We start from the raw sequence: 12,291 nt of genomic DNA on the forward strand, positions 1-12,291 counted from the left end.
ATATATATATATATATATATATATATATATATATATATACATGGATATGTATGCATATATATATATACATATTTATATATATGCATATATAGGTATATGCATGTAAGTATATATACTTAACATACATATGTATATACTATTATATCATATAATATATTATATTGCATTATATCATATTGGGATATATGTGCTCCATCTATAAACTTGCAACTTTTCTGCCAATAAAAAATATATGTCCATATATTGAGTTCTATTTCTCCTGTTTGTTCCACTACATGCGCGTGTGTCTATGTGTGTGTGTGTGTGTTTGTGTGTGAATCTGTGTGTTTGTGTAATGTTACAATGGAGACTGCATCGATAGGAGAGACCTCTATTGAATGAGATTCTGATTTCTTGTTGCTCTCACTCTTTTTAATCTATTCAGTGATTTCCCATCACTACTTCAGCAAGTACAATGAAGTCTATGCTTTACAAAAGAGATCTAATGAGACTGAAACATAATCACAGTTATCTCCCTTACCAAAATTATCAAAATAATATTAATCCCTTATTTTTTCCTTACCATATAATTTTTTTTTAATCAGATATTTCTTGCACACTATATTGAATATATTAACACTAATTTAATCACATGGGGTATGCTTAGATGTTGGTTTTCTTTTGTATCATTCACCAATTAGGTGAATGACATAGCAGTTTTGTCATTGCATTATAAATACTTTCTGTCAAGTAATACCTTATAAAAAATGCCTTGCAATTTATATTAAGAGTAGCTTCTACAAGCCAATATATTGCTTTCTATGGTTTAGAAAATCCATACTGCTCTTTTGGGCTTCACAGATTGGTGGTACAAAGAATGCAAGTTATTCTTAACCCTTTTATTGACCCGTTTCTGTTGAAATACACTGCCTTGACTAATCAATTGTGAAAGTAATGATGAATTTAATAAACTAAATTCGTTTAATAAACTGGCATTTGGAAAATAAATGAGCATGAAATTTTGATGGAATTTTTATTTCAAATTGCTTTAAAATAGGACATGAGAGTATTGTAGTTCGCTTGAAGCATTGTGTATTGTTTGCAAAGAATGAAATGTTTCGAATGGTACAACAATGCACTATATGCCTGTTGTGATTTAACCATCCATAGTCTGATAATATTTTGGAATAAAATTCCTTCCTCAGATATCCCTAGGAATTGATGGAGTTGCTGCTATAACTGGTTTATACTGATTATAGCAGTGATTCTATCTAAGAATATCTGAGGAAGGAATTTTATTCCAAAATATCATCAGACTATGGATGGTTAAATCACAACAGGCATATAGCCCACTGTTTGTAATATAGTGCATTGTTGTAGCATTCGAAACATTTCATTCTTTAAAATAGGAATTTTTTTTATAGAACTATAGCCAGAGTCTGGTGCCTTGAAATCAAAAAGGCTAACTAAGAAAGTTCTGGCCCAAGTTTCAAAATGGACTCTTTCACTAAAGGCCCATAAGGACCAGATGTTTGTGTTAAACTGAGCAATAGATTAAGCCTGTTGCTCCATATGCACATGGCTTGATGGTTAGGGTGTTACACTCATGATCAACAGATTCTAGGTTTGATTCCTAGATTGGGCTGCTTGTCATGTTCTTTAGCAAAACATTTAATTTCATGTTGCTCTAGTGCTGTTTGGGGACTGGCATGCCAAAGAATAGGCCCAACATTTCTTCTGTGTGCTGTAAAAGATGACGAAAAGAGGTCAGGTAGGATTTGTACTTTGACCTCATAAAACACACACCAGTACTGAGCACCCAGACAGAGCCCTACATGGGAGGTTTGTCATTCAACAAATGGAAGATGTACCAATGCGTTGTTACAGGGCATGCCCACATACTACTACAACTGCTACTGCTGCTACTACTACTACAACAAAACAGGAATTGTTTCTCAGACAGGATTCTGTAAAATGCTACAAATTTTATCAGGTTTTGGTTAAATCTGAGGCTTTGCAAGAAGTCATTTAGCTTGGTGCCATGCATTGAGATGGAACCCAGAATCACATAAGTGCAAAATGAAGTTGTTAATCTCATAGCCAAGTGGGATTATATTAAGTTCTGCTGGTATTAAGACTATGTTGTGTTTCCATTCCTCATCATGACAATTTACCATGTTTCCAAGAGTTAAAAAAGTAAAGCAATAAATAATGTCTGAGATTTAATGGTTTTTACATCCAAGCAAATTTCTTTCCACCTCTTTTCATTTTTTAATGCCTTACCTTCAAAAACTTCTTATGAATATTTTACCAATTCCTCTCTCTGCCTATCATTGGAATTTTTTAAATATATAAAGAGACAACAACAGATTGGAATCGGTGAAATATATTTTTTAAGTAGTTAACCAAGACTTTATTGTTGTTTAGTTATCAAAACAATATCTTCAATGCCACTTCAGAAAATTCTTTGAATTCTTGGTCTCAAAGAATATAATCCATCACTCCATTCGTTGTCTTGCTTAGGAAGCTGAAAACCTATCTCCATAAATCATGCAGTGTTTTTGGAAAGAATAAAATCTATTTTTCATTTACATATTTGCTTAATCTATATTAAAGGAGACTTTCATACAAAGACAACTTCTTCCATCGTTAATATAATTTCTTCTTTGATTAATTGAAGCAAACAAATGATGATCCATGCTTTATGTCTTCCTCAGCCTCAAGTATAATTCCATTTAAATCTGGGAAGTTTTATAGAAATTTAAAGAAGAAAAAAAACCTTCAGTACTTAACTGCTACTTTATTTCCATCCCTTCAAAATGATTAAAGGCAAAGCTGATAGGGATAGGATTTGAACTCAAAATGTAAAGGTCTGTAATTAGATATATACATACAGTCATGTGCATACATATACATTCCCGCACATAAACATGTTTATACACAGACACACATATGCGTGTGTGTGTGTGTGTTTGTATGTATGTATATATATATTGTGAGGTTATACAGTCCAGCACAACATGAAATTACAAAATATCAACTATGTTACAAGGCGTGACGAAGTGCTGAATTATAGAAAACAGATTATTACTTATTATTGATCTGTAAATTGAGGAAAATCTATATGTAATATTGATTTCTTGCTTAAGAACATAGACACTCATTCTTAGTTGCATGTTAGTGGATTACATCAACCACAGTATTTAACTGGTACTCGTTTGAACTAGAAGGAAAGATGAAGCAATGAGGGAATGTCTAAGTGGACACTGGAGTTGCTAAAAATAACAGCCAAATCTTACTTAAATCATCTGCTATTGAGGTTAGGAAAAGACATATTAAATGTTACTAATTGGATGGGATTGTCATGGCTGGATTTTCTTTGATAATAATTCTGTTGATTCAGGTTTAATTTAGGGTTAAAGAATTACAATGACAACATGGTACTAATCCTTCTGAAGTATGAACTAAAAATGTAAATATGTCCAATGCCCCACATTTTCTATCAATTTACTATTGATGGTGGACTTTCTGTCCATTTATGTTCTGATTTTTTAAATCCTACCAACTTTACTGTGTCTTACATTCTTCCAGCATCTATATAATAAGAACTAGGCAGAGATTGAGGCCAATTTGAAACTCTGTTACGATCTTAAGAAATCATTAGTTCTAAATGGGAAAATAAAATCAACCAACAAATAAGGCAGATTCCTAATTAAATGATCAATCACACACAGAATTTCAATTAACCAATCATTGATGTAATCTATTTAAGGCCTTCTCTAATGAGCTGTGATTGTCGAAAGGATGGTACCTTAGGAAGATAACATGAAGCAGACAAATGAAGGAATGAGCCTAAAATATGGAGGACTTCAGGAATTTTGTTAAGTATGAGGATGGCAATGTATGGTGCTTTCATTAGCGGTGGGATGTGCATGGCTTGTGGCTAGATCCACCATTCTTATATGGTTGGAATCAGACTTAGGAAAGACTGTTCAAAGAACTGGAGAAGGAAATGCAAGGTACTCCACAAAAGCTATGGCAAAGACTTGAAAAATGAAAGAGATAAGTTGAGAGCAAAGAAGAAATTCTCAGTGGCTTGTAAAACAAAACAATTGTTGAATGATTGGAGTGATTTTAGGAGTAGGTAGCTTTGTACAGAATTAAATGAATGATGGGGGGTAAACTGTGCTAGAACAGTGTGAGCCAAATGGTTCCCACATTTCATTGTAGCAGCTAATGTTGCTCAACACCCCTGGATGGAGTATTACTGGTGAAAGGTACCAAAATTGTGTACATTATTTACATTATTGATATTTTGATGCCATATGCCCGTGGGCATATGGCATAGTGGTTAAGAGCACGGGCTACTAACACCAAGATTCCAAGTTCGATTCCAGGCAGTAACCTGAATAATAGTAATAATAATAAAATTGAAAAACACCTTAGGAATAAGAACCCAGGTTCAATTTTTCCCCAAGACACCTGATGAAGGCTGGAGGGTATATCAGATGAAAGGTTGTGTTAACAACAAACAAGATGAGGACAAATATCCGTCAAAATGTAAATAATGTAATTGCAACCCATGCTAGCATGGAAAGCAAACGTTAAACAATGATGAAGGTACCAAAATTGTTAACAGCAGATGAAAAGTGCAAATTCTATGTAACACACACACACACACACACACACATGCACATATTTTTTATTTGCGGACTAACAATACTACCAGTACTTTCATGTGGAAATTCATTCCACAATTTTCAAATGATCCACTTAAAAATGCTGGCAATCATCATGTCATTCAGAGCGGAAGCAATTTCCGACATTTTAGATTGTTTGAAAATTGTAGAAAATCTTTTCAAATGAAACTATCAGTAGCTTTGTTAAACCCCAAATAATACTTATCCACAAAATGCAGTCTTGAGCACTCATTCTCAGTGCGTATACATATATATGTCATAATGTATAAACTTATTAGAGACAATTCTTTAAGCCTTTATTATCAACTTTACAATGATTTATCATGTAGTTGTCAGTGTTGCTGCAAAAGACATTTTGTACTCTCATAATTTAGTGAACCATATACCTATTCTCAAATCTTGCCGAAGCTACCCAAAATTTTTCATCCAAAGGACAATCAATAAAATAGTGATTTGTAACCATTTCCAGTTAAAATTTCTGATAGGCGCTATACTTACACCTAATGTATGACGTGTTCTTAAATATCCAATGGACTTTAAAAGTTATAGATTTCTTGTCTTCCGTCGTAATGCAGTTTTAGACTATAACTAGAAATTCTGTTAAATATAGATTTCTTAGCAAGACACATGGCGCCAAAATTTTGCAAGGGAAAGGAAATCGGAACTGTAATGTTTGTTCCTTTCCCAAAAGCAGTTGTGGCATAACTTAATTGAAATATCTTCAGCAAGCAAGCAAAACCACATCACAAACGTGGTTTACTTTTATTTCCTGGAAGAACACATCCCTAGTAATATACACACATACATACATGCATATATATATATATATATATATATATATATATATATATATATATATATATATATATATATATATATATATATATATATATATATATATATATATATACATACATGCATACATATATATGTGTGTGTGTGTGTGTCTGTGTGTGTATGCATAAGAAGAACTAGAAAACATGCCATCCAAACTATGCCAGAAATAACAGGTATAGGAAGATTTACCCAATGTGCTCATATATAAGAAAACAAAGACTAGTGATGTTGTTGATGTTATTGCTGCTGCTGCTGTTGTTGATTTTGGTGGTGATGGTGGTGGTGGTGGTGGCATTTAACCCCAGGTCAGCTCTGATCTAGCAGATTTCCAATCAGAAATATTTCAGCCATGGCTACTGTCCCATTTTTACGTACTTATTCATATTTTTTTTCAAATGTAGTGTATCAAGGATTACACCATTCAATGTGTTCTTAACATTTCTAAGATGACAGGCTGTGATTTGAAGGAGATTTGATTGTTATTTCTAGGAAGGTATGAACTATATATAGCACTCTCTCCTTTTCCCTCTCTCTCTCTCTCTCTCTCTCTCTCTCTCTCCATTGTCTGTATGTGTATGCTTTGTTTGAAAGAATGAGAAGACAAACTATGAATGGCAAACAGTAATAGAAATATAGTCAACTCTGATTAGAGAGGATGTCGACTACCAAGTGACCTGTGACCTGTCATTATATAAACAAAATACCAAATTACAGTAAACACAATTCTGTAAGTGGTAGGAATAGTTGTATATGTGTGTGTGTGTAACTGTGAGTTATCTAATATACATATCAATGAAAAAAGCCTCTTTCCATATTACACAAAGTTTATCTGACATTAGAATGACAAAGCTAATGATGGAAAAAGATGTCCACAACACTCTTAAACGATGGCTTTCTACTATTATGTTTTTATGTAGACAACCAGGAGAAATGACTCGGTAGATCATCTCATGTGGATATAGTTTACATTTGGAAGACAGTTAAGGAGTGATTCGAGGTAAAGTTGGCTGCTGTTTCTTGTAGTATTACTACAGAATGTGTGTGTGAAAGAAAGAATAATTAACAGACAAAGTGAGAAAGACAAGTAGAGTTCAGTTAACAAGGGATATTATATAAGGAAGAAAAATTAAATAAAATAAAAGACAAGGAAAAAAAATGTCGTTTGTGAAGAAAGAAAATCTAAACAGGAAGTTGACTGTTACCAAAGTATTGAATAGTGAATTAGATCAAAGATTAGAGAAGAATTAGCAGCCGGCACGGACAATATATCATTCTTTGATCATTGGCTGAGAAATAAATAGTGATAAACTTAAGAATATTGTCTGATTGATAGATGAATGTTAGGTTTAGATTGTTCAAAGAATACATGGAAGCGAATTGAGACTTTGGCATTTTACATTTGAAGATAAAATTGGCTTAGCAACATAAATGTATATAGAAATATATACAAAGGCATATGTACACATGGGTTAACATTAGCTTATGAACATACAGGGGCATTGGGAATACAGAGGAAATGTATGTATAAATGTGCTAAAAGAAATAATAGGCACAGACATGCATGCATACCTACCTACATACAGACCTAACTATATACATACATATATGCATACATGCATAAATACCTACCTACATACATTCATACGTACATATATACATACAAACATACGTGCTTACTTATATACAATGGAGTATACATACATAAATACTTACATGTATACACACATACATGCATACATACATATATATATATACATACATATATATGCATACATGCATGCATGCATACATACCAGTTCCTTCCTTACAGGAAGACTTGAAATAATTAAAAATATAAGAGTACATATATACAGGTTAAAATTGATTTATATAAATATACATCTATATACATATATACACTAAGATGTGATAATATTGGCTTAAGAACATAATTGCATACAGAATCAGACACACAAAAACGTTTGTACACACATGTTAAAATTGGTGTATAAATATAAGCTTACACAGAAATACACACAAAACTGTGTGTACATACATGTGCTAACATTGGTTTCTGAAAATAAACACACACAAAAATATAGACAAAACTGTCCGTATACATGTATTTAGGAACATAGATGTATAGAGAAATACACAGAAAAAGCGTGTGCACACATGCAGCTTATGAACACAAACGCACACATGCATACGTATTCACATGTGGTTACACACATAGACAAATCAATAACAAAGATATTTGTAAGAACTATAATGAATGGAAGAATGACATGTAAACAATTAGGATAGACAGTAGAGCAATTTAGAGAAATCAGAGCTGGCCATTTGAAAGTCATACATTGATATGTTAACAATGTAATATCTGTCTAACATATCAAAAGGTTGTGAAAAGCTCACTACATTAAATAAAAGTAGATTAACCCAATCATGACTAAATAATCTCAATGTTACATGACAAAAGTAAAAAAAAAATAAAATAAAGCATGAGATTTAATCTTGGTTTGTGTGCACAAGGCGTGGCTGTGTGGTAAAGATGTTTTCTTTGTTACTAAATAGCTTTGTGTTCAACACTACTGTGTGTGTGTGTGCGTGTGTGTGTGTGTGTGTGTTTTTACTTTGGGTAAGTGTCTTTTTTATCGTAGCTTCAAAGTGATGGATGCCATGTCAGTATAAGTCAGGAGATACAAACCCGAAGGGAGCTGTAGCACCAGCATGACCTGGTCCTTGGGTATCATTAATAGAATCCATCATGTTTTAAACATGTGTGTCAGGACTCCCAGTTTAAGCATAGCATTCTCCATTTCACCAATCTCAGAACAACAAACTGAGCTGTAAGCAATGATGTCATTCCCATTTCTCTTCCTCATCAAATCATCAGCTAGCTTTGAAGACAGATGGAATAAGATGACCCTTAATTGAAAAACAAGTAAGGATTAGCAACAAGATGGACATCCAGCTGTAAAACAATACTCCAATAATATATTTGCTTAATCCATACCAGTATGGAAAGAGACAAGAGAGCAATAAAAGTAAAGGAAGCAAATGAAGAAAAGTTGAGCTGCAAGAAAACAAAGTCGATAACTCCATTTTCATTCCCAGTTGTCAGCATTTTGCTTCATTTTGGTTGTGAAGAAATTTATTTCACTCAATTTCCCTTCAAATATTTGAAACCTACCTTACTTGAATGATAGCATTTTTATAGCGCTATAGCTCTTACTTTCCTACCTCACTCCCAAAATTTGATAAATCCACCATTTTGTATTTCAAAACTATAAAGAATGCGAATAATATATTTATTTAATTAAAAATGCTTGGATTTTAGTGTTTGCTGGAATATGCTTAGCTTCAATAGAAGATGCCTATCATACAATCTTCCAAATAAAGTATTCTCTGAATGTCTTCAAGTGCCATTTTTCAGAACACACACGCATTTACATACATACACACACACATACACAATTGGGAAAGAATTGAATTTAGAGTTTCCATTTCTGTTAGAGATTCTCAATCTCTTAACCAGAATATCATATGAAGAAATATGGCACCTGCAATCAATTACAGATGCAGTAAAGTGAAATATCGCAGTTATAGACAGTACAGGTATGCACCCACAGACACACACGTATAGATAGATATTATATATATATATATATATATATATATATATATATATATATATATATATATATATATATATATACAAATATATATATTGATAGATATATGGAGAGATAGACAGATAGATATGCTTATAGCTATAGTATATCTATATAGATAGAATATGTATAGGTATGGCATATAACATATGCTGAAACAGCATATATAGGGCATAACGTATTAATATAAAGCATTTAGATATCATATATAAAAAGTATATATAGACTTAGCATATATGGATACAGCATACAATACATAAAAATAACAGATATTGATGTGATCTGTTGTCTCCATCGTCTTTCATATTCCATTTCTTGTATTTTAAGATACTCTGGTATCTTGTCACCACCATCTCTAAATTTTTTCCAACTAATCCCACTCACCCTTATATAATGTGGGACAGCCATGTATCTCCTCTATAGCAAGACACCTGTCCTTGTTTCTCTATCATACTTTAGCCTCTCAACCCTTAGCATAAACCCTGTCAAGTTCTCTGCCTGCTTAGTTGAGTGTTCTGCAAGCCACTGGGTGGCCTTATGTAAGTGCAGGTGGCATCAAGAAAGTACCCAGTACACACTGTGAAATCAATGGTGGTAGGAAGGGCATCTGGCCATAGGAACTATGCCAAAGCTGACACTGAAACTCAATGTGACTCTGCAGCTCACTGGATCCTGTCAAACCACCCAACCGATGCTAGCCTGGAAGCTGAACATTAAATGATGACAATCTGTGTGTGTGTGTGTATACACACACACACACACATATATATATATATATATATATATATATATATATATATATATATATATATATATATATATACATATATATATATATATATATACAGAGAGAGACAGAGAGAGAGACATATCATATATAGATACCATGTATGTTGACATAGTGCATATATCAGTGTACTGTGTATGGATAGAATTATATCAGCATTGGAAAAGTTTGAGGTTAAACGTACTGTAGTAAAATCTCATTTCTAATAGATATGAGAGGGGAGCCTCAACATAATTGTTTGGTCTGCTAGAAATAGCAGTTATATAAAGTAGTCAAATCTTCCTCAAATCACACTTCACCTCAGAAAAGAAGAGTCATTGGATAATGTAGTACTAGATGCATTATGTTTAAAAGTACAGGTGTGACAGCCACTACTGGAATACCTTTGGCCATAATCATGTCTGACCAAGGATCTAGACATCATTAACTGCAACAACAACATACCTCAAATAAAGAAATACATGATTGGTAATGTATGAGAGAGTAATAAGTCTCCTCACAGCAGGAACCAGGAGTCACTGACCAAATCGTCTTCAAAGAATTGAAATGTAATTTGCTGTCAGTCTCCATCTAAATGCAATCTATTGATGAAGCAACTCAATTCCAAGACCTGTAAATCTGAAAGCTTTCACAGAACCATGACTGATGTAGAAACTTTTTCCAAAGATCATTGATTTAAAGAATTTTGTAGCCTTAAGAGTGCAAAGGAAATCAGCAATACCCCTAATGGCATTAATAGTTTTTGAAGAAGGGGAATTGAATTTTGGGATTCGGTTTTCTAAATATAGTCTGATAGCAAGGCATTTTGTTATAACAAGTCAATTGAATCCTAAAACTGGCTACGATTCTCAATTGAGAATGACAGTTGTAATTAAATAGCCAAATGCTGAGAAGGAAACTCTACATATATACAGCGTAATTTGGAAGATCACTTTTGATTGTGTATGAATAAATTTTAGTGAAATGGAATAAAAGACATAGTTTACTTGTAAATGTACTGCAACATCTAATCTAATAACAACAATAATCACACACACATATATATATGTATATGTGTGTGTGTGTATATATATATATATATATATATATATATATATATATATATATATATATATATATATATATATATATATATATATATATATATATATATATATACATATATACAAATATATATATACATACACACACACACACACACACATATATATATATATAATCATCAATATACAGGGATTAGCAAGAGTTGCTCCTCCAACATACTGAAATTTCAGTATGTTGGAGAAGCAACTCTTGCTAATCCCTGTATATTTATGATTATAAATGGTTTTACAGATAAAGGTTTTTTCATACCGAACTACTTGGCAAAATTGTTAATTATTAATTTTATTACTAATTGACGATTCCCTGCCCTATATCTGTATATATATATATATATATATATATATATATATATATATATATATAGATACGTTTAATTAAGTTTAATTATAATTTGCAATTAACCTTGTGATTATTACCATCAATATTTTTCTGCCAATTTTTGTGATCCATTCTAGTATGGGTTAGAAAGATCTGCTACACATCATTATCTGCAGCATGCTTACTCAGTAATATTTCATGTATTATTCACATTTAATTGCATCAATCTAGATCAATTAACACCATAGTTAACTACCCAGATAACCATCTGCATAAAAAACAATATTTAGGTAAATAGTAACAAATTTGATTAAGTCTATACTTTCCCTAATGAGGTCCAATGACACTGGAACAAATTCATAGTTGTCTCCCATATGTGGTAAAATAAATGATTGTAATATTTGTCAGTATGTTAATGTTGTCTTTTCTTCACTTCATGATTATTTTCAACAAAATTTTTGATACTTATTAACTGTAAAGACACGGCATCATAGGAACAAGTCTTTTTCAATAGCTTCATGTTGATCAATGCCTCATTTGGAAAAAATTGGTACATGGAAACTGTACAGAAGCTTACCATGTACATGTGTGTGTAAGAGAGTAAGAGAGAGAGAAAGCATGAGTGTGAGTGTGTGTGTGTGTGTGTGTGAGTATTTTCTTCAGTGGTCTTCACATTGATACTGCATGCGTCAAAGTGTGTTTGTTTACATCTGTAAACAATGCACCCCATGACTCCATGATTTCATGCCAAGATCAGTGAAACACTAATTTCTTGTGTGATAAAAAAATAAGGGTTGTTGAAAAGGAGAGCATCCAGCCATAGAATACTACCCCAGTAAGTCTATCAGCAGCCCTTGTTACCAAGGTGACATCAGACGTTAAATGATGATGATGATGATGATGATATTAGATA

Source organism: Octopus bimaculoides, chromosome 17 (genome assembly GCF_001194135.2).
Source record: "Octopus bimaculoides isolate UCB-OBI-ISO-001 chromosome 17, ASM119413v2, whole genome shotgun sequence".
In the NCBI taxonomy this organism is placed as follows: Eukaryota; Metazoa; Mollusca; class Cephalopoda; order Octopoda; family Octopodidae; genus Octopus; species Octopus bimaculoides.